This window comes from Pelophylax lessonae, assembly GCF_965119305.1.
Source record: "Pelophylax lessonae genome assembly, chromosome: 2".
In the NCBI taxonomy this organism is placed as follows: domain Eukaryota; kingdom Metazoa; phylum Chordata; class Amphibia; order Anura; family Ranidae; genus Pelophylax; species Pelophylax lessonae.
In genome coordinates, this window is record NC_138769.1 from 255865408 (window position 1) to 255889052 (window position 23645).

A 23645-nucleotide genomic window follows, 5' to 3' on the forward strand; every position below is an offset into this window, starting at 1 on the left:
TGGATGGACTATTGTCTTTATTCAACCTCACCTACTATGTAACTATGTAACTATGGAAACCCTGCCCATGTAAATGGCATTAGAAAATTATGGCTGTGCCTGTATTGGGTCACTATATACCCTGAGAATGGTTATTCTCAGTGGCTAGCTTAGTTAACAGACAGGTGCCAGTGCCAGAGGACAGGAATACTATGCCGATCCGGAAATGTGGCGATATAAAAGTCACATTGGAAAAGACATGGGAAAAAGAAAATCTATTGAAATGCAAATTAGTGGTAAAAATCTACATATATTGTTCCTACTAATTTCTAAAAAAAAAATCTAATAGAAGTAGATGTCCCTTTAGATTTTGATCCAGGGGTTCACGATCACTTGGTCCAGTGCAGCTCTTGCAATGACACCACTATAACAGTAGAAGCATCATTTTAAAAGGATCTGATTCAACATGTGGTGCGCTGACAAGGTGCCCAGCATTTTCCATTTAATTTCTCCACTGTGTGTGGATTTCATGAGCCATGGAAATGCAGCATGATAAGCGTGCAAAGAGAAAAGTTGCATTGATAAAAGGTTAACGCAAACAGCTTGTTGCTGCATGTTAGGTATTTAACACAAAGTGAAAATGCTCCACATTAATTATGTAGGATTATAGAATGAACATTCTTTCTGGCATGGGTTTTAATCCCAGATGCTAGCTGTACAGCGGAGGCCTTTTAAATGCCTGTCTTTGATGTGGAGTAAATCCATTTCTTTTTTTTTTTTTTTTTTAGTCTTCTTTCCCTTTATAGGGAATTGAATCTTATAAGAAGTGGCAGCATTTTCTGATCTATAGCTGGCAGGCTGCTGCATGGAAAGAATCCTTACTGTGTACCTACTCTGTAGAAATAAATTGAGATGTTGGGTTGAAGTTTAGTGTAGTGGGTAAATGTACAGTATAAAGCAGAGGTAGTGAAGAGAATTATAGTCAGTGGAAACATAATCAGACATGTCAAGTTGTCTGTAATGTAAACCCCTACAGTGCCTTTTAAAGTAGATAGCAAGTCTTAAAACTTATACACGTGCAACTTTCCTGCGTCAATGGCATTACACTGCTTTCCATTTTTGCTGCAAGAAAATTATTACAGGTTCCTATATAGCCCCATGAATTTGCACAGCACTATATATATATATATATATATATATATATATATATAGCATTGTACATTCACATCAGTCCCTGCCCTAAAGGAGCTTACAGCCTTAGGTACATTAATACCTTTTTTATATTTTTCCTGTTTCTTTGCAGTCACATGACAGCTCAGACCTGGATTTTGCTCCTTCCTGGCTGGGCCTGGGAACTCGCAGTGAGTGTAAAGGGAGAGGACTCCCTCCTCCCATTTAAGAATACATGGGATACACGGAGCAATGAGGCCAAAAACTCTGCTGCCAAATTCAGCTGTCTTTTTCAGCAGTGTCAGTGCCAGTGTCCGTGTCAGTGCCAGTGTCAGTGCCATTTGCAGAAAACGTCATTTTAGAAACTATCAACAGGTAATAACAAGGGAAAACAAAGGACAGAACACAGTGTGGTTTATATGATAAGGATGATGGAATGGGATATTTAGCTAACTATGCTGTTTTCCTGGAGATACTAAACACATTATCATATATACATATATAATACATATACATATATAATAAACACATTAATTTCCATTATCTCTTCTATTTCTGTATGTGGACGATGGCACGGTATTTATTTTAATTAAAAAAAAAAGTACTTTATTATCTAAGCAATATACAGCTGTCACATGACCCAGCTCTTTCTAAACCTGTCTATAGGGAAACAGTGGTAGTAGGAGCTTCTAGTCCTCTGTATGTTAAAAAAAACAGCCTTTGGAATACAGAGTAAAAATAAATAATTATTATCAATAAACTTTAAATTGTCATACAAACATGTATTTGAAATCAAATTATTATTATTTGGCAATAACATAGTGTGGACGTATTAGTAGCCTGTATCTTAGAATAAAAGGAAGGTGAAGCCAACATCAATCAAGATGTAATATCCTGCCCCTGTTGTGTTTAGCTGGGTAGTGGGCATGGAGGAGGAGGGAGGGAGTGGGCTGTCATTTACCACTGTGTATACGCCCACATGTGTGACTCTGTAGTCACATGGGCTGGTCAGATGTGATAGGGAGGAAATGCTCAGCATAGAAACTCATTGAAAGCTGATCATGTGCGCTAGCTGCCAACATTACTCTACAAAATCCCAAACTGCAGTGGGGCTATGGACAGGGGGGATATAGAGAACATCAGTGTCAACCAGTTTTTTTGCAGACTACTGTAGTGATTGAGTGAGTATGAGCAGCATGTAATCAATTATTTCTTGATAGTTTTTAATGTGGGTTTAGTGACACTTTAGGGGGGCCTTAGTATTAGGGTTCTTGTACATGGGTTTTTGTTTGCACCTGAACTGTTTTCTTCCTCATACAAGTCAATGGTGTAAGGATAACTAAGCCATACAGTATCTCACAAAAGTAAGTACACCTCTCACATTTTTGTAAATATTTTATTATATCTTTTCATGAGACAACACTGAAGAAATTACACTTTGCTACAATATAAAGTAGTGAGTGTAAAGCTTGTATAACAGTGTAAATTTGCTGTCCCCTCAAAATAACTCATCACACAGCCATTATTGTCTAAACTGCTGGCAACAAAAGTGAGTACACCCCTAAATGAAAATGTCCAAATTTGGCCCAAAGTGTCAATATTTTGTTTGACCGCCATTATTTCCCAGCACTGCCTTAACCCTCTTGGGTATGAAGTTCACCAGAGCTTCACAGGTTGCCACTGGAGTCCTCTTCCACTCCTCCATGACGACATCACAGAGCTGGTGGATGTTAGAGACCTTGCGCTCCTCCACCCTCCGTTTGAGGATGCCCCACAGATGCTCACTAGGGTTTAGGTCTGAAGACATGCTTGGCCAGTCCATCACCTTTACCCTCAACTTCTTTGGCAAGGCAGTGGTTGTCTTGGAGGTGTGTTTGGGGTCGTTATCATGTTGGAATAATGCCCTGTGGCCCAGGCTCTGAAGGGAGGGGATCATGCTCTGCTTCAGTATGTCACAGTACATGTTGGCATTCATGATTCCTTCAGTGAACTGTAGCTCCCCAGTGCCGGCAGCAGACCATGTTACTCCCACCACCATGCTTGACTGTAGGCAAGGCACATTTGTCTTTGTACTCCTCATCTGGTTGCCGCCACACACGCTTAACACCATCTATCTTATTCTCATCAGACCACAGGACATGGTTCCAGTAATTCATGTCTGTAGTCTGCTTGTCTTCAGCAAACTGTTTGTGGGCTTTGTGTTGCATCATCTTTAGAAAAGGCTTCCTTCTGGGACAACAGCTATGCAGACCAATTTGACGCAGAGTACGGCGTATGGTCTGAGCACTGACCGGCTGACCCCCCACCCCTTCAACCTCTGCAGCAATGCTGGTAGCACTCATACGTCTATTTCCAAAAGACAAACCTCTGGATATGATGCTGAGCACGTGCACTCAACTTCTTTGGTCGACCATGGCAAGGCCTGTTCTGAGTGGAACCTGTCCTGTAAACCACTGTATGGTCTTGGCCACCATGCTGCAGCTCAGTTTCAGGGTTTTCGCAATCTTCTTATAGCCAAGGCCATTTTTATGTAGAGCAACAATTCTTTTTTTCAGATCCTCAGAGTTCTTTGCCATGAGGTGCCATGTTGAACTTCCAATGATCAGTATGAGAGAGTGAGAGCGATAACACCAAACTTAACACACCTGCTCTTAATTTACACCTGAGATCTTGTAACACTAACAAATCACATGTCACCGGGGAGGGAAAATGGCTAATTGGGCCAAATTTTGACATTTTCACTTAGGGGTGTATTCACTTTTGTTGCCAGTGGTTTAGACATTAGCCACTTTACCACCGGAGGATTTTCCTGCTTAACGTCCAGGCCACTTTTTGCAACTTGCCACTGCGCGACTTTAACTCACAATTGCGCGGTCATGCAACCCTGTACCCAAACTAAATTTACGTCCTTTTTTTCCTCACAAACAGAGCTTCCTTTTGTTTGGTAGTATTTGATCACCTCTGCGCTTTTCATTTTTTGCAATATTAATAAAAAAAGAGCAAAAATTTACATTTTCTACTTTGACAGTTAAAAAATATCCAATATATTAAATTTTTGTCATATATTTAGGCCAAAATGTATTTAGCTACATGTCTTCGACAAAACAATTCTCAATGAGCGTATTTTTAACCACTTTAAGACCGGAAAATTTTACCCCATTCCTGACCAGGATATATTTTGCGATTCGGCACTGCGTTATTTTAATGGACAATTGCATGGTCGTGCGACGCTGTACCCAAAATTAATGTATGTCCTTTTTTTCCCCACAAATAGAGCTTTCTTTTGGTGGTTATTGATCACCTGTGCGACTTTTAATTTTTGAAAAAAAGAGCGACAGTTTTGAAAAAAATAATATATTTTTTACATTCTGATATATAACATTCCCCAAAAAAAATTTAAAAATCAACAATTTTTAACATTTTAGGCCAGTTTGTTTTCTGCTACATATTTTTGTTAAAAAAAAAAAAAAAATTTGCATATTTTGCGCAAAAGTTATCGCGTTTACTAACTACGGGAAGATTTCTCATTTTTATTGTTAATTTGTTTTTACTAGTAATGGCGGCAATCTGCGAATTTTTTTGCGGGACTGCGACATTGCGGCAGACAGATCGGATCCTTAACTGACATTTTTGACGCTTCTGGGGGTACCAGTGACATTACCACAGTAATCAGTGCTATAAATATGCGCTGTTACTGTAATAATGACACTGGCAGTGAAGGGGTTAACTTTATTGGTGATCAGGGGGTTAAATGTATGCCTCATGCTTACTGATGTGTGTGGGGGGAGGGGTTGTGTGACACAGACACAGATCGCAGGTTCAGCTATGCTGAATCCTGTAATCTGTCCCTGCCTGTCACATAGGAGATCCGTCCGCTTTGTTTACACAAGCGGGCGGATTTCCTCACTCGATCCCCGCCGATCGGGGAAGAGCGGCGGTGATCACCACCTCTCCTCCCCTGGCCCAACTCCCGCTGTGTCTGAATACAGTGAGAGCGAGCCTCCGACGGCGCACGCGCGCCGCTGAGAGAGGGGAGAGTCTGGTGACGTAGGTCTACGTCGCCAGACGATAACGAGCCACTTTGCCGCAGTACCAGCTCAGTGAGCGATCGGAAAGTGGTTAATGACTGTGGGTTGAGTTATTTTGAGGGGACAGCAAATTTACTCTGTTATACAAGCTGTACACTCACTGCTTTACATTGTAGCAAAGTGTCATTTCTTCAGTGTTGTCATATGAAAAGATATAATAAAATATTTACAAAAATGTGGGTGGGTGTACTCACTTTTGTGAGATACTGTATACTGTATATGTCAAGTTGCTTTCTTTATTCAGTTGTCAGTTTACAAACTGAAACACACTTTGCATAAACTGGGATATGTCATGCAAATGTAACAATTTTTGCTGCTCACAGTTTGACACATTGATGAGAAATACTACAAATGAGAATGCAACAGTAACTCCCAAACAGTTTGTTGCAAATCAGAAGCAGCCTGAAGCAATTTCTTAAAGCACATGTCAAGGAAAAAATCATATTTAGTACATCTTTGGAATATTTGCACATTTTCCCATGTTGTGTCCCTTTAAACATAATGCAAGTACACAAAAATACTAGTTGAAGTGCCAAAAATATGGTATGTTTCTTCATAACTCCTCCTTGAGCACAGGAAGTTATCAGCTCACAAGAATTCAGACAAAATCAACTGGTTTTTTTTTGCTTTTATTTAACAGATATAACAAAACACTTACAATGGTATATTTACCCGACCAAAAAAAGAAGTCCATTGTTGGGGTTTACATACACTTTAGAAAACTGAATATCAAATCAACTTGGTGGTTGCAAAGTCTCAAGGTTTTTTACCCTCATGCGTTCTATACATGAAGGTATAAAAACCTTCTGTGTGCAACACCGCCCCCAGCCCCCCCCCCCCATCTAATACTTACCTGAGCCCCATGTTGATCCAGCCATGTGCACAAGCTGTGATGGGAGAAGGTCATCCAGGGCAAGGATGCCAAACTGCACCCCCCCCTTCCGTTAGGGTTAGGGTCAAGGTACCCCCCCCCATCCCTACAATAAACCATTGCGCCCAGAGCAACCGCCGCTCCTTCCCACCCCTTGTCCTGGCCCTGTGCACAAGAGCTATTGGCTCCTGCTACTGTCATTTACAGCCAGTGAGCCAATAAGGAGAGAGTGGGGTCGTGAACGAGCCGCGCTCTGAGGGTGTGAGTGGACATATGGAGCAGAGGCTCAGGTGCCCCCATAGCAAGCTGTCTTTGTATGGGGGCAATAGGCAGGAGGGAGAGGCCAAGAGCACTGGCGGAGGACCCTAGAATAGAAGGATCAGTGCTGCTCCGTGTAAAACCATTACACAGAGCAGGTAAGTATACAGTGTTTGTTATTTAAACACTTCCAGACCACCACCACATACCTATACTGCAGCAGGGCAGCCCTTCAGCATAAAATCACGCACCTGTATGTCATTTCCATTTCCGGGTATGGGGCCAGCATGGGCATCGCCAGTGACCTGCTCCTGCTGTGATTGGACACAGCGGGAGCAAATCAGTGGATTCGGCGTCCCCGATGTTCGTTGGCACTTGGTGATTGTTCCCGAGAGAGGCAGAACAGCGGTCTGCCTATGTAAACAAGGCAGATCGCCATTCTGCCAGGGGGAAAGATGGAGATCCTGTGTTTCTGCTAAGCAGGAACAATGATCTCTGTCTTTCCCCAGTCAAAGCACCCCCACACAGTTAGCAAGCACTCCCAGGGAACACATTTAACCCTTTGATCGCCTCCTGATGCTAACCCCTTCCCTGCCAGTGTCATTAGTACAGTGACAGTAAATTTTTTAGCACTGATCTTTGTATTGGTGTCACTGGTCTCCAAAAAGTGTCACGAGTGTCAGATTTGTCTGCCACAATGTCGCAGTCCCTCTAAAAATTGCTGATCGCCGCCATTACTAGTAAAAAAAAAAAAAAATTCCATAAATCTATCCCATAGTTTGTAGACGCTATAACTTTTGCGCAAACCAATCAATATATGCTTATTGAGATTTTTGTTTACCAAAAACATGTAGCAGAATACATTTTGGCCTAAATTGATGAAAAAATTTGATTTACATTTTTTATTGGATATGTTTTAGAGCAGAAAGTAAAAAAATAATGTTTGTTTGTTTTTTTTTTCAAAATTGTCGGTCTTTCTTTTGTTTATTGCACAAAAAATAAAAAAAACACAGTGGTGATCAAATACCACCAAAAGAAAGCTTTATTTATGGTATAAAAAAGGACATCAGTTTTTTTGGGTGCAGTGTTGGGCGACCACGCAATTGTCAGTAACGCAGTGCAGTATGGCAACAAAAATGGCCTGGTCATAAAGGGGCTAAAGTTGTTAAAAAAACCTTTCATATCAGTATAAAGCTTTTCAGAAGGACCTACAAACATGCTGCATCTGACTAGCTTCTGAATCTCAGACCCATCTACACAAAGCCTTTTAATGCATTGACATCCATGTCAATATTTATTAATCTGGAAAGGGGGCTGGGAAAGTGTCATGTCAGGCAATCAATGCTCATTTAACTGGATAGTATGAGAAATGCTTGATTTATGTGCTATCCAGTAAGAGAAAAGAAAACTGGGTGGTAGATAAAAGGGGGGCTTCACTTTAGCTGGGCAGTGTTTCCATGGCAACAGGCTCAGGAAGTGCAGAGGTCTATCGGAGGCAGAGTCTGTGAAGACAAGTGTATTAGAAGCTTGCTTTCTTGTTATATTGGTCAGTATTATGTTTGTTAATGTTATCCACACCTCTGTAATTGTAAGGCCCATAACACAGATGTAGTTGCTGAACTCATTTTGCAGGCTGCTGCAATTTCAAAGGTTAGGGCTCCTCTAGCATCTGGATAATTTATACCCCTTGCAAAACATGCATTAAGATCACAGGACTGCCTTGAACCAGCAGGGTTGTACTATTGAGAGCACAGTTATTACTGGAATCCAGGGAGTATAGCAGAGCTACTAAAGTGAAAAAGCTCTAATGATCTGCAGGAACAAGGAGTAGTTTCATGGTGACATGCCTACTACTAGTATAGTAATACTGAAATCACATCAAATCTTACAATACTGCACCAAACAGAAACATATTTGGGGAAATTTGAGGCTCTGGTCTGGATATACTGTAAACTTATTTAATTTATAGTAATTTGTAGTTTCACAAAGTAAGCACACAAAAGCTCAAGCTACAAACAAGAGGATTTCAATTTATCCTACTTGTGGACCCTTTGCGGTTGACTTACTAAAACTGGAGAGGGCAAAATCTGGTACAGCAATGCATTGTAGCCAATCAGCTTCATCTTGTTCAATTAAAGTGATTATAAAGTAGGGATCAACCGATTATCGGCAAGGCCAATATATCGGAGGGCCGATATTGACTTTTGCCGATATATCTGTATCGGCCCCGGAACTGGCCGATATTGCCGATATTCCAAATATTGCTCATTTGAGGGTAAAATTATGTCACATAGCATAATTCAGTTTACAAATGTTATTGAATATGCCACTCACATATGTACCAATTAAAGATATAAGTAATGAAGTGATGTCACAACATCACTTTCGGGTACTGGCACCAAATTAAAAAAATGACAGCATTCAAAAAAGCTAAACTTGGCGTTTTGAATGCTTTTAAGTGCGAAGGAGGGGTTTGGGGTCTTTTAGACCCCCCCGATCCCTCCACAAAAGTACCTGTCAAGTGATAAAAATAATATATTTTTTTAAATGTACGAAAATATCATCCCATGTCGGCCGATACCGATATGCGATGGCCAAAATATCGGTATCGGCAACGAAAAACTGATATCCGTCAATCACTATTGTAAAGTCTTGTTTTTACAAATATGTTATACTTACCTCCTTTGTGCAGTTGGTTATGCACAGAGTGGCCCAGATCTTCCTCTTCTCGGGTCCCTTACTGGAGCTCTTGGCCCCTCCCTCCTGTTGAGTGCCCCCACAGAAAACAGCTTGCTGTAGGGGCACCCGAACTGAGCTGAAGCTCCGTGTGTCCATTCAGAAAGCATTAGAATAAATAAAACCTGCCTTTACAATCCCTTTAGGCGCTGTTCACACCTGAGCGTTTTTCAACTCGTAAAACGCTCATCTCTGAAGTCTCAAAACGCCCAACAAGCAAAATCCCATTCATTTCAATGGACCCTGTTCACATATGAGCGTTTTGAAGAATAACACCAGAAGCTCAAAAAGTACATGAGCTTCTTTTTTGGCAGATTACAAGTTTTTCTGTTAGATATCAATATTGGCCTGCCTCCAAACACCTGCAAAAAAACGCCTGAAACAATGCCCAAAAAAATGCCTAAAATCGATACGTTTAGGTGTGAATGGAGCCTTAAGCTTTGCAAAAAAATGATTGGCTACCATGCACAGCTGCACCAGATTTCGTAAATCAATCCTTTTTTGTCAGCATGCTGATATTTGTGATTTTGGCCTTACAGAGGTTTTACTGTTAGCAGATTCAGAATTAGTATTAGTCACTTGAGAGTGACATTGCACTTGGGTGAATGACCTGGCCACCTCTTTCAGCAACCTGACTGTGGAGTAGGAGGGCCATAAATAGCTTTCCTAAATTCGGAAAATATTGTTTATAATAGAGACTGATGGAACTGTATCTAAAGTCCATCTGTCAGATTTTTTTTTAATGTTATTCTTATTGAATCTGCTCAAAGAAATTGTCAACGTTTCAAGGATAAAACAGGCAATTACAAGAAAAGCAGAACACAATATGAAGATGCTCAGTAAAAGAAAATAAAAAACAGAAGAGATATCAGAAAATAACTGAATCGGAATCACAAATACACAGTACATCTTATGTAGCTGTTATCAAGTCACGGCACATAATTATTTTTATGTATGAATTAAGATCTAAGTTAACCATCAGAATGCCAGTTACATGTAAAGAGCATCTAGAGAACAGTAAAAAACACTGATACCAAAAATAAGAAGGCAGCATAGTTGGATAAGTGAACAGATAAACAAAACACTAGAGACAAACCAGAGTGAGAGAAATTATTCAGATTGTAATGAATGCAGGGTGAGAGGACCATCAAAGCCTGAGGTAGGTGAAGAGGGAGGTGAAGCCTCCATCAATCTACATATAATATTCTGCCCCCATTGTATTTAGCTGGTTAGTGGTCATGGAGGAGGAGAGATGGAGTGGGCTGTCATTTACCACTGTGTATACGCCCACATGTGTGACTCTATAGTCACATTGGCTGCTCAGATGTGATAGGGAGGAAATGCTCAGCATAGAAACTCATTGAAAACTGAGCACGTGCAGAGTTGCCTTCACAGCTGCAAAATCCCTAGCTGAATTGGGGACATGAACATAAGGTGGGGATAAAGAGTAGCAGGATTAACCAGGTTTTTTGCAGAATATAGAAAACTAATCTCATAGTGATTATAAACATCATGTAATACACCATTTTTTGATAGTTTTTATGATGTGGGTTTAGTATTAGTATACACTATCGACAGGCTACTTGTTACTTGTTAGTTTGAGACCAGCATTCCTTTAGTAAAGAAGCACGGTGATGGTAGCAATATGCCTTGGAAATACTTGTCACTGTAAGGAACTGCTCAGGATTGAACATAAAGTGGTTGTAATTGAATATACCTGTCTGGTGTTCTTCTTTCAGGACAACAGTCCCAAACACACTGCCAGTGCTACACTGGAGTCATTTATTTGGCATAAGCACCCCATCTGTCTTTTTTTATTCTTTCAATCTTTTAAATATAGCATGTTTTTTTTTTTGTATGTCTGTTCAATAATTGCAAAAAATGCTTGTTGATCCTTCTAGAAATATGCCTTTATCTCTTCATGGATATAGACTAGTGTATTTTCCAAGTGCAGTTGCTCCAGAGCTTAGTAAATGAGGTAAAGCTTCACTTTGCAAAGAGTACCCAATCACATGCAAAGAAAATAAAAAAAAAAACTTCATTTTTGCTTGCACAGGATTAGATTATGGAAGTCACCAGAGCTTCTGCTCATTTACTACGCTCTGGAGAAACTGCACTTTGCAAAGTGCACAGTCTTTTTGTCTTTGGTAAATCAACCCCAAAGTGCACCTGTGCCCAAACTATGGACATTTGGACAATTTATTTTACATGTTACTAACAAGCAGTAAGGCCTCATTCACACTGGCATTTGATTAAATGTATTTATACCTAGAGTATATTAGAAATAGTCCAGAAATGGTAAGGGAGGCAGGGGGGGGGGGGGGGGTAGGGACCTGGGGTGTGCCATGGTCATGTGGGGTGTGCCATGGCCACGTGGGTTGTGCCATGGCCACGTGGGTTGTGCCAAGGTCACGTGGGGTGTGCCATGGTCATGTGGGTTGTACCATGATCACGTGGGGTGTGCCATGATCACGTGAGGTGTGCCATGGTCATGTGGGGGTGTGCCATTGTCACGTGGGATGTGCCATGGTCACGTGGGTTGTGCCATGGTCACGTGGGTTGTGCCATGGTCATGTGGGGTGTGCCATGGTCATGTGGGTTGTACCATGATCACGTGGGGTGTGCCATGATCACGTGGGGTGTGCCATGGTCACGTGGGGGGTGCCATGGTCATTTGGGGTGTGCCATTGTCACATGGGAAGTGCCATGGTCACGTGGACAGTATGCCTAAAAGGGGGCATACTTAAGAAGTAATTAGTAATCAGAAAAAAGAGGAGTTAAAGGGATAGGTGAGTGGGGTAACGTGAAAGGTAACGTCGACGGGATGACAGGGTTGAGTGCCGGTATTTATGGAGCAAGACTCCTCCTACAAATTCAGGCTGACTGGCGGTCAGCCTTCTTATTTATTAGACATTTCTAAATGTATATAAATGCATGTAATGATTTTAAACAGTATAATGCACACTGTACATTTACTTGCGTTCAGATGTATTTATAAAAAGATGAAATCTCCGTTCATCAGCAGGTTAGATAATCTACATGAATGTAAATGCAGGTACATCTGAATTCAGAGAACTTGATCTGGAAAAACAAAGTTAGTTTTATGGTCTACAGATCAATTTCTCCTGCTTTTAAATAAAACAAATGCATGCGGTTAGTGTGAATAAGCAACTCCTGACCTTTCTAGCTGATTTTAATGTGAAGTTATTTTTTCTCAAAGGTCTCAGAGTCAGGTTTCAGTTAGTTTCTAACAGCTTCCAAACGCCCGATATTTTTTAGCATTAGAGGGCTGGCAGCCTCCCAGTATTTTGCTGCAACAAGAACTAAAGCCTCATGCACACGGACGTTAAGGCTACATTCACACAACCATAAAAAAAAACTCATATACAAGTGTTTTTTCATTACGGATTTGAAGAAAGCTGCATTGTTTTCAATGGAGCCATTCACACAGGTGCGTAAACATGCACTGCATTGTGCAAAAATGAGCATCTAAGAACATGCGCTTATGTGTATAAATGCATATGTACGTGTTTGTAAGCAGGCAAAAAGTTAATTATCATTATGTATGTATGCGTCTTTACGTGTTTAAATTAATCTATATGCAAATATTTTACTGATCATTACGCAGGAACTTTTCTCCTAGAAAACATGTGTAGTAACCATTTGTACAGCCGCGTGAACGAAGCCTTAGGGGTACAAGCAAGGTTTGGCGTAAAATTCCTGCTGGATTCCTGCAGCTGGGAGCTGCAGATGGCACTTACCAACCACCAATAGATGTTAATAGCTGTACTTTGCGTTGATGAGTGAACAAGGCATTTACGGGATTGGGGGGGGTTCAGGGTGTTGGTTGTTTGTCATGTTCTCCATGTTTTCCCATTAAATTGTAGGATACCAAGTGCTTGGTTAAATGGAAGGCCTACCCCACTTCTTCTAGGCTACATTAGACACTTTGTTACAGAGTCACATTACATACAGATAGCTTTGTGCTGTGTCGTCTTCATCAATGCACTGGGGACGAGGCTGTGGGGAATACTTAACCTTAAGGAGCAGGCCTCCACTCCTAGAGATGAATGTACACTGACACCACAACTGTTCTCCACTTAAATCTTTGTTCCCTGTGACAATGTACACCTTCACCATAACTTGCATTTTAGAGGGACAAGTTGAGCCAATGTCCACATCCACCTGTCCATCATTTTACACTACAATGTCCAGTAGCGGAATGGGCCCCACTGTGCACTCTGCAAGGGCTTCATGATGCACTCGACTTGACTCTTGAACCTTCCGTGCCTCTGTACAGGATGGGGACTTCTGCAGTACAAACCGCTCCTATTGCTATGGGAGACAGACCACTGGTGGAAGGAATGCCGACAACATTTCCCTTGCTGCTAGGGGCCACCCTATCTATAATAGGTATACGCTATCGACAGGCTACTTGTTACTCTTCTTTTACTCTAGGTAACCACCTATGTCTTCAAGTTACTCCATTCCAAATGAATACCTTCATACCCTAATATGTTAAGACCTACTAGGGGAACTATGTGTGTGCTAGCTACTTAAGATACACCTCTTTCAGACCAGGCAGGGACAATGTTTCAATATTTACTTAGAAAAATTGCAAAATTAACATCTCTCTATCCAACAGATAAAGGCATTATACATTCTTAATTCCCTAGCTCTAACTACAGGCTTGAGTGTTCCCGTGACATACCTGCTAAGATGTAGTCCAGCAATTACAGTCCTTTAGAGGCTCTCTCACGCATGTGTAAGTCCTTCAGATGCCTGCTCCTGTACTAGTGTCTTCAGGGCGAACCCCAAGTTAGAAGTCTCTACAATGTCAGTAGTGGTGAATGATAGTCTCCTGTTCCTCAGGGTCTCATTCTCAGTATCTATCCCCTACGGGTCTTGGAACCCACCACTGTGCTAGAACTCCCTCAAACTCTCCCGGGATTCTCTCTCCCCCAACTACTTCTGGGGGCTGACATCACCAGTACTATTTTATATCATACAGGACAAGTAGGCCAGACCCGGAGCAGAAACCGCCAACAAAAAAAAAAAGAAACCAGACATTAACTCTCACTTTCCCAGCCAGGACAGCACCTAACTAACTGTTTTAATCTGCCCACAGGCATGTATAGCCACCATATGGGCGTCTGTATGTGCCACCTGCCTGTACCTCTAACCAACCTCGTGAATAAGGTCCTAATAAAGAAAGCGCTATGATTTCAAAGCCTGTGTTGTGAACCTTTTATTTATTTTAATTTAAAAAAGCTTATTTTGGTGTTAGTTGTGCAAATTGAGCCTTGGACTGAAAGGAGAAATCAATCTTTTTTTTCCTCTGTGTGTAACAGAACACTGGAGGTGCAGAACATCTGTGGAAAGGAGTGTGCAGCTTAGCTTAACTGAATTAAAAAAGCCAATTCTGGGAAGTGTATGATAAGCAATTAAAAAGATATCAGGCTGTGACTCCTTTTATTTAAGAAGATAGTAAAGTTGGCCACACATGTAACACACAGATAGTACAATCTTTTTCAGATTTGCCAACAAGCACATGATCAGGGGCCACCAAAACAATCCGTTCAATTTATTTTTCATTAGGTGGGTCCTAATACTATATAGTTGCTGCTAAATCCAAGTGATTGTAGTACTGTATATGTGGCTTGTTTAAGAGGAGGCCTCAGGAGAGTTCTCAACAGCTCGGGACAGAATTTGTTTGTGTGAAAATAACTAGGCTCTGGGGTGGCCAGCCTGGATGTGAGAGGAAAATGAGGTTTCTCTAGTGCCTGTCAAAAGGGAAGTAGAAGGAGCCACAGATAACAATGGCTAAATGCTGCATGGGCCCCTTTGATACATTAGAGTATTGGTGGTTACTAAAAATATACTGTATCAATTTACAGAAAGAAAGCTCCTGGCTGAAAAATAATCAAAAGATGGCAATAGCCTGAGTTAAATGAAATGATACATATTTCACTCTTATTGATTTCTAGTGCATTTTTCTGCCTCTTTGTAATATTCTATGTGAGCTCCCAGGCCTCTCCTTTCTCTGCACACTTCCATTTGTTTGAAACAAGCAGTGCAGAATAGTTGTGGTCATGTGCAAACATCTACCCACCCTATAGTCCATCTTCGATCAAGCAAGAATGGGTGGCTATGTTCCTACATTCAGTGGGACCACGGAGAATGAATATAGCCACCTTCCAAATAGAAGGTGAATCACAGCAGAAAAAAAAATTGAGATTTGGAAGAAGCTGAGAGTAATAGGAGGTAGGTTTTTTGTTTAGTTAGGAATAAGTTTGAAAAGTTTTTTTAAAGCAGACATTAGTGTCACTTGAAACTTAAAAGCTTTGTTTTAGGTAGCAATCCTGACTAAAGTGTGGATGAAAATTAAAACTTGCTTTGGTCTACAAAAATGAAAAAAAACATTTTATTTGTATCTGCAGTCTTCTGTTGCCACCTCCAAGCTCTACCCTACCCCTCATTTGTGCTATTTGGTAAATATTTTGATGGATGCAAGTGACTCATGTGAGTCTTTTTTTTTAGAAATATTTTATTGAGGTATAAAAGCGTACAAACATCAGTAAAGTACAGGTGTAACAAAACTGTCCAGCTTAACATGTGTAGTGAATCGGCAAGGACCTGGGGCGTACAAAAGGTGGCAGGAGCAAAAACATTATCTGATTTTGAAAAAGGGGAAGGGAAAATTGAACCAAAATGAAAAACAACAAGCGCTAGATCAGCTATGTAGACCAGGTGTTCGAGAGCAGAGCCAAGCCCCAATGCGCTACCGCGCCGATAAGAAAAAGAGAAAGGAAAGGGTCAGAGAAGCGAAAGAAGCCCTATGTGGAGAACACCTATACGGTCTGGACAGGTCCTGGGTAGAGCCCATACCCAGGGTGCGTAGCACCCAGGGACGGGAAAGTGGGAGTTGTCAGTACAAAAACTACCAGTCTACTGATGTGGAAAGGCGCGTTGGGTGTTCGCCAATCGGGTGCCGCTCGGAGGCGAATATGCACCCCTTTGGAACTTCGATAATGAGGACTAGGGGGAAGGGCAGGAAGGAGGGAAGGAGAAGGGAAGGGAGAGAGGGGAGAAGAGAGAAAGGGGAAGAAAGAAAAGGAAGAGAGGAAAGAAAAAAAAAAAGGGGGGGAATGGAGGGGACTCATGTGAGTCTTTGATCACCATTGCTGAAACAGAGGTAATATTGGAGCCAGAAATACAGGAGGGGAGTTTTATTTGCCTTCATACATATGAGTTCCTGTATGTGAACCTGTGTTTTTAGGGTCCGTTCCACCAAAAAAACGCAGTCATGACGTGTTTCTGCATGCGCTTTTTTATGCGCTTTTCTGCATTCTGGTGCGTTTTCAATGTGTTTTTACCCTCTTTTTTTCAAAGTTTCCTTTGTGTTTTTTTTTATTTTGCTGTAATGCATTTTTGATGCATTTAAATGCGTTTAGGTGCGTTTTTATGCACTGGTGTGAACTAGAACATTGGAACATAATCTACTGTCCATGCGTTTTTGATGCAGAAAAAGTACTGGACTGCATCTGGTGTAAACCAGCCCTAAACGTGATTGTAAACCCTTACAAATACCCAGTGAAGTGACTGACCTAAAGTGATACACAGAGATAGAATAGATCCTCCTTAATACATTCTACCTATTTATCTGCAGTCTCTACAGCCGTTCAAAGTGTGTAATTGATAAAGCTTGTCTGAGCTGTCAGAAAAAAGGGGGTGGAGAGCTGAATTTACACTCTGCAGAGCTCAGTGTGGAGAGCTGATTGGAGGGAAGGGACACATTCCCCTTCACACAGCACACAGAAACAAAGCTGCGGCTGTAAGTCACAGGCTGTGTGCTTGAGATCCCTCCCCTGTCACCTTTTTTCGTTTGGTGTAAGGAAAACTTGTCAGGAGTGATTCATGCTAATAGCAAAGGAACAAAGCAGTGGGCAGAAATGATACTTAGTGCTCCTAATTGAGATGAGTACATACTATAGAGGGATTTGCTTTGTTCATATTTCCTGTCTGAGGTTTACAACCACCTTAAAGTAGAAGTTCACTTTCACTGAAGTTGTCTTTTTGGTAAACCCCTCATCCCCTGTGCAGCCCTTGTGGTAAAAACTTGCCTTCCAGCCCTTGTGGTAAAAACTTGCTAGGCTGGAACACAGATCTCGGTCTTCCAACAATACAAGCATCCCCCACACAGTTAGAAAGCACTCCCTAGGGACATACTTTACCCTTCCCTGCCAGTTTCATTAGTATATTGACAGTGCATATTTTTTTTAGCACTGATCACTGTATTGGTGTCACTGGTCCCCAAAAAGTGTCCCTTAGGGGTTTATTTACTAAAGGTAGAGAGTGCAAAATTAGTCACAGTTCTGCATAGAAACCAACCAGCTTCCAGGTTTTATGGCCAAAGCTTAATAAAAAAAACTGAGGTTAGAAGCTGATTGGTTTCTATGCAGAATTGTGACTAATTCTGCACTCTTTAGCTTTAGTAAATAAACCCCTTAGCCCCCGTTCACACTGAGGCGACCTGTGAGGCGACCTGGTCGCCTCACAGGTCGCCGCAGGTCGCCTTCCATAGGGAAGCTGCGGACCCGTTCTAATAGGAGCGACACAAGTAGCGTCGCCCCTATGTGAACGGGGCCTTAGTGTCTGATTTGTCCACCGCAATGTCACAGTCCCGCTATAAGTCACTGATCGCCGTAATTACTAATGAAAAAATAAATAAATAAAGTTCCATAAAAATATCCCGTGGTTTGTAGACGCAAAACTTTTGCGCAAACCAATCAATATAAGCTTACTGGAATTTTTTTTTTTTTTTACCAAAAACGTAGCACAATACATATTGGCTTAAACTGATGAAGAAATTAGATTTTTTACATTTTTTTTATTGGGTGTGGTTTATAGCAGAATGTAAAAAATATATTTTTTTCAAAATTGTTCTTTTTTTATTTATAGCGCAAAAAATAAAAAAACGCAGAGGTGATCAAATGCCACCAAAAGAAAGCTCTATTTGTGGGGGAAAAAGGACATCATTTTGTATGTGGGTACATCGTCACATGTAATTGTCAGTTAACAACTTGCCGATTGCCCGCCGCTGTTGCGGCAGGCTGGCTTGACTGTGCGAACCAACATAGTACTAAGTCGGTCGCAAGCGTGGTGCCGGGGGGCGACTGTGGTGCTGCCACTAAAATATGATTTTCAATTTTTTTTTTTTGGGGGGGGGGGGTATTATATAGCAGAATGTGAAAAATATTGTTTTTTTTTTTTTTTGAATAGTCGCACTTTTTCTGTTTACAGCGCAAAAAATAATAATCACGCAGGTGATCAAATGCCACCAAAAGAAAGCTCTATTTGTGGGGAAAAAAAGGACATCAATTTTATTCAGGTACAGCATCGTATGACTGCCCAATTTTCCATTATAATAATGCAGTGCCGAATCGCAAAAAATGGCCTGGTCATTATCCTCCCTGGCGGTATGATTCTTTTGGATTTTAGGTGCTTAATGCGGTACCATTATTTTGCATGTAATTCTTGTGAATGAGCAGCCCAAACCAACTGTATACATTTATTATATATATGTATATATATGTATGTATGTATGTATATATGTATATATATATATATATATATATATATATATATATATGTATATATATATATATATATATATATATATATATATATATATATATATATATAAATATATATATAAAATGTATACAGTTGGTTTGGGCTGCTCATTCACAAGAATTACGTATATATATATATATATATATATATATATATATATATATATGTATTTTTTTTTTTTTTACATAAAAAGTACAGTAAAACTGCAGGAAAGGGCACTGGGGGGCAATGTAATGTGAATTTATTTTATTTTGAATGGTATCAGTGTGTTTGGTGTGTTTTTACATTTGAATTTGCCGCCGGTTCCACCCCCCTGCGAACGTCACGTCGCAGGGACGGAAGCCGGGGCACGGAGAGGATCGGGAGGAAGATCTGCCGCGAGACACCGCCGAGACACATCGCTGGATCCTGGTGACAAGGTAAGTAACCTCTTTTACAGGATCCAGCGATGCTTCTGGCGGTACCCCTAGTGTGGCTCGGGGTTACCGCTTTTGGCTCTGAAATGTAACCCCGAGCCACGCTCGGGAATACCGCTAGGCAGGTTGAGGGGGCAAATCAATCCGGTCCAGAACTGGTTGAAGTAACGCAGTGCCATATTGCAAAAAATGGCCTGGTCATTAAGAGGGGGGGGGGGTAAACCTTCTGGAGCTGAAGTGGTAAAATTACCTTTACAATCACTTTAGGCATTGGCAAAAAAAACAGTATCTCTCCTGCGCTCAAGTGGTATGGGGGAAGGTAAATGTTCTAGGTGGTTTTTAGGCACAAATGGAGCTTGCTGCCCTCCTCAGGACCAAGGGTACAGCACTTATCCTATGTTTGTGAGTATATTGTACGCTAACCCTTCTTTGATTTTAATAAACTTTTTAGTGGTAATGCATAAGGTCGGTGCGCCCTTCTCTTGTCGTTCTCTTGGAAAAAAAAAAACCTGGAAGCTGATTGATTTCTATGCAGACGTGAGCCTGCTTTTGCACTCTCCAGCTTTAGTAATAAACTCTTGATGTCCAGATGTTCCTCCAGCTTCCCATGACTGCCCAGTCATACCCTATATTCCACTACTCATAATTAATGGAGACCACACAACGAATAGAGTAAACAAATGGCCGTAGAAGCCTCTTTATTAACAAATAAACCTAAATTAACATAAATGATAAAACATTCCTTATAACAGAAAAATACCAGTGAATAAAGATAGTTGGTCCTTGAAGCTAGATTGTGTCCCAACTATGCCCTGTGGAACCTTTTACCATATTGATAAGGCCTCCAGCTGCAACACACCGGCTTGGAGATAACACACTAACCGCAGTGCATCCATTACCATATCCTGGCCAAACCAACATTGACCGGAATACACCAGAGGGACACATACCACCGATGGGTCCCGAACCCTTCTTTATCCTACTTTCTTCCGCCAACAAAGACCAACAACTGCCACACTGCCACGACATCCTTCACGTCCACTGCACCTATAGAAAAAGTTAAAATTGCCCAAAAGAAAAACAGCGAGGGTGGGTGGTAAGCTTCTTCCTACGTCCGTCAGGTCACTAGACGCCAGGAGTAAACCTCCCCCCTTAAAACTGCCCTGGCTCCTCCTTAGCTACCTCTACCCAATCCGGCAAAACCACTAACTCCCAACACCTATTTAACCCTTTCCTAACTTACTCCCCTGTTCACACTGTCATGCCTGCCCTACGCTATTTTTATTTTTTTTTCTTGCTCATGGGCCTTCCTGTAATTTCTGAACATTTGGAAATAAAACATGAAGAACTGCATCTAGACAAAATTGTAAGCTAACATTTTATTACTTTGTAAACCTTTGCAATGATTGGGCAATAACGAAAAGGCTGGGCTGGTTTAGAGGAAGAATTTCCCTTTTCCAACTTTCCCTAGCTAGCACGGATACTGGGAAACACAAGTGGAGGGGAAGTAAATGTTTAGTAATCACCAGACTATTCCAGATCAACTCCCTGAGCAAACAGCACAGCTCTGTCCGGGTGACACAAGAGGAGGAAGCCAGAGCTTGCCCTCTCCTGTATTCGGATGTGGCTGTTTCCGGGTGGCTAAGTAACTTTGTCAGTTTGGAATGCAGAGTAGCAATCTGCCAAACTTCACAAAGTCGCTTAACACGAACTTGATTGAAAAATGATTTGTGCGGTGGTGTGCCTCAGCTTATTTTACTGTCAAACTCTCCAGCACATGAGCTATTGGACAAAGACACATCCCAACAAAGCCAAACTTTTTACCAGTCACATGTAAAGGGTGGATGTTTTGTTATTGCTATGTACTGTTTAGTATGTTCTAGACGTGGCAACACTGTGTATAGAACTCACAAATGTAAATGCAGTATTAAACTATAATGGTATAAAAATAATGTATATCAAAGGGAAAATGCCATTGCTTTGAACAGGGCACTCTTTCTTTGATAATGGTACTTCAAAGATGTATCTGTAACATGTGCCTCTTTCTTTAAAATAAAATCCTTTGTAGGTAGTGTTTCCTTTTGTGAAACATGATTTAAGTATTCTGAAAATCTAATATAGTTTCTTATAAAACGAAAGCATCCAATCAGACTCACTGAGTTTTATCACTAGACATGGAATACAAAAGGTAAAATCCTATCTGTCTCATTATTGGAAGTGCTCAGAACATCAACCAGTTTTTTTTAAATTTGTTTAATTTTTGATAGAATGCAGAATTTGGTAGGTTACAACCTCTGCCAGGTTTTTATTGTTGCCAGTGGCCCAGTTAAGCTGGATACACACTATACAACTTTTGTTGTTAGATTTCCTTTAGATTTACCTTCAACTATGTAGTGCAGGGGCCTGCCTGATTGCATACAAATTGAAAGTGTTTAGATTTGTCCTCATATTATATGGCTTTGGTAAGTCTAAAGGACAATTGTATTGTGTGTATGGCCCATTAGGGACATTCTCTTATTACTTGTGTAGGTACAGGTGCAGGAAGAAAGCAGAATCCAGCAGTAGCTCAGCAATAACGCTTTAATAATAGATTAAATAGATTGGGAAGGAACGCAACCTCTTATCAAATCTTTATTGCTGTCTGTGTCCCCATTGTGGGCATTCATTATGCTTCCTGCATAGTCTCTTGCAACAATAGGGGGCTCCCCAATGGGAGCACAAATGGCAATAAGACACTGAGCAAATTTTAGTGTATGTAAACTCCAGAAATAAATGTCTCTTATTTGCTCCCTTTTGGTCTGTTAAATATACCATTGAAAGTGGTTTTATGTGTTTGACAATTGCAAAAAAAAAAAAAAAATCCTGTTCATCCAACCATATATCTTATGCACTGATAACTTCTTGTGCTGTCTGCCTCTGAACCATTATCCGTAACTTTGTTCTCTGCTATTTCTGTGGACTACAAACTACCTCCACAGGGTAGGACATAGAAAAAAAACAAGTTTTAATCATCCCCTACTAATCTAAAACTAAAATAAAACATCTGGACTTTAATGCTCCATTCACACCTGAGCGTATCGTTTTCAGGCGTTTTTTTTTTTTTTTGGCTTTTTTCAGGTGTTTTTTGCAGGTATTTGGAGGCAGGCATTGACATCTAACAAAAACGCGTGTAAGCTGCCAAAAAAGAAGCTCATGTACTTTTTTGAGCTTCAGGCATTTTGCTTTAGATAACAAAACGCTGAAATGTGAACATGGGCCATTGAAATGGATGGGATTTTGCTTGTTGGGCATTTTGAGACTTCAGAGATGAGCGTTTTACGAGCTGAAATACGCTCAGGTGTGAACAGGGCCTAACTATTTCCACCTATATTTGGGACATCCTTCTTTCTACGCCCCTTGCAGTTGACATTGTCACCATTCTTTTCCTCACTTCTTAGTGAGGTTAACATAAAATATGTTTAACTCCTGGAAAATACTGTTACTTGGTGTTTTAAAACCTTAAGGGTCCATTCACACGAGCAATCCGATCAGATCTGCCTGTCAGTTTTGTCAGGGCAGCGGATGTCAGCAGAGACACCTCCGCTGACACCCGATACTATCCGCTTCAGATCCTGTCCGTGAAATCCAGACGGATGGAAACCCTATTTTCCATCCATCCAGGGGATTGGATAGGATGGGATCGGATGAGAGCGGACAGGCGGTCCGCTCTCATCTGATTTCCCCATAGAGATGCATGGGGCTCTGACATCTCCCTCTCCGCACACAGAGTAGAGAGGGAGCTGTCACCTTCCTGCTCAGCGGGGATCTGTGTTTACGATCCCCTGCTGAGCAGCACGGATCCGCCTACGGAGGCGGACTGTGTGAAAGAGCCCTTAAATTGCTAAATTTTGTAAAGGTGACTGCAGATCTTTCAAGCAAACTTTCACAGCTAGATTTTCACACTTTTGGTAAATTTTGAGCCAGTGTGTCTCAAAGAAGCGCCCTTTGGGAAAGTGCTGTAAGAATAGAATTTGTTTCTGCTGGCTGTTTTAGTAGGGGAGGATTATTTTGCATTTCGGTGTGGCAATCTTGTTGCTGGTGTGGGTGATTTCTTTTGTTGAGCAAATTGGTACTTTCGGAAGGGAAGGATTACCACCCCTGTACCATTTGTTTTGCTGTCTGTGCCCCTGTTCAGAAGATTTCACCTCACTTTCTGTCCCAATGAATATTGGATTTTGAAATTTTTTGGTTTGTTGTGGAAACAAGGATTATCGATAAAGCTTCAGTGGAGACACCTTTTTCCCATGAGAACGTTTACCGGAGTAAGTTTCCCTTCCTAGGACTAGATTTCTCCTCACTTCCTGTTGTATCCCTCCGTTTGTAAGTAGTAGTCGTTTGTAAGTCGGATGTTTGTATCCCGGGGACCGCCTGTATGCTGAAAGGGCAGAGCAGAGAGCAGTGACTGATATGCTGAAAGGGCAGAGCAGAGAGCAGTGACTGATATGCTGAAAG

The 23645-nt window shown here is 41.2% G+C and overlaps 1 protein-coding gene across 1 annotated transcript in view; it reads left to right on the forward strand.

The window, feature by feature from the left end:
• Positions 1-23645, forward strand: part of PLXNA2 (plexin A2) — a 539737-nt gene that overhangs the window by 145745 nt on the left and 370347 nt on the right. The gene's annotated exons all lie outside the window — the stretch shown is intronic.